The sequence below is a fragment of the Globicephala melas genome, chromosome 4 (genome assembly GCF_963455315.2).
Source record: "Globicephala melas chromosome 4, mGloMel1.2, whole genome shotgun sequence".
NCBI lineage: Eukaryota > Metazoa > Chordata > Mammalia > Artiodactyla > Delphinidae > Globicephala > Globicephala melas.
In genome coordinates this window covers 68329104-68329908 of record NC_083317.1, presented here as the reverse complement: position 1 = coordinate 68329908, position 805 = coordinate 68329104, and the positions used below count along the sequence as shown (strand labels likewise).

General features: G+C 45.7%; 1 non-coding gene across 1 annotated transcript; it reads left to right on the top strand.

Moving 5' to 3' along the window:
• The first annotated feature begins 275 nt into the window (after nucleotides 1-275).
• TRNAE-UUC (transfer RNA glutamic acid (anticodon UUC)) lies at nucleotides 276-347 on the top strand. Its single transcript has one exon. It is a non-coding gene; the product is annotated as a tRNA-Glu (tRNA).
• The last annotated feature ends 458 nt before the right edge of the window (nucleotides 348-805 follow it).

Below are 805 nucleotides of genomic sequence, written 5' to 3'. Positions count from 1 at the left end.
AATTTTGTATTCTTTTTCTTAAAGAGGGCCCCTAAATAGAATAGGCATCAGTGCTCACAAATCGCGAATCTGTGGCTGGCAGTGCTCTCTGCGATGGGGGCTGGCAGACATAACTCTTAAAGGGAGAATGATGTTGGGTGTCAGTCCTTAGACTCCACCATACTGATGGGTGGTCACTGGTTCAGCAGATCAGAAGTCCAATCTGGCAGTGGAAAAGCCCAGAAGCAGATTCACATTACATAGTTCTGGGCAGGTTTAAGATTTGGGTCAGGAATTCCCTGGAAGTCCAGTGGTTAGGACACGGCACTTTCACTGCCGTGGCCCAGGTTCGATCCCTGGTTAGGGAACAAAGATCCCACTAGCTGCAGGGGCGTGGCAAAAAGGATTTGGAGCCCCAAGTACATGTGAAAGTGATGCTGGAAACAAGAGGATGGGTTGAATACACATATAGCAAAAAGTTATGTGCCCAGATTCTACCGCCACCTCATGCATCACCCTGGCTGATGGAGCTTGGTTTACTCCAATTCATTCTCTGAGCTATTGCTATCAGCAATTTACCTTCTTCAGACACCTCTGTTTTTTTTTTTTAACATGTCAAAGTCTTCTGAAAACCCAGGGTCTGCTTGCACTCAGATAAGCCCCTCTATGCCTTCACGGGTTCGTTTATTTCTTGACAGAAGAATTTTGAAACCCAGACCAATTTGTTTCCACGCTGCAGAAAGTGGAAGGTTTTAAAGCAGTCAGATGATGAAGGAATTAAAGTCTGTGTCTGCTGAGGTTCTAACGTCCTGTAAGAGGAGACATT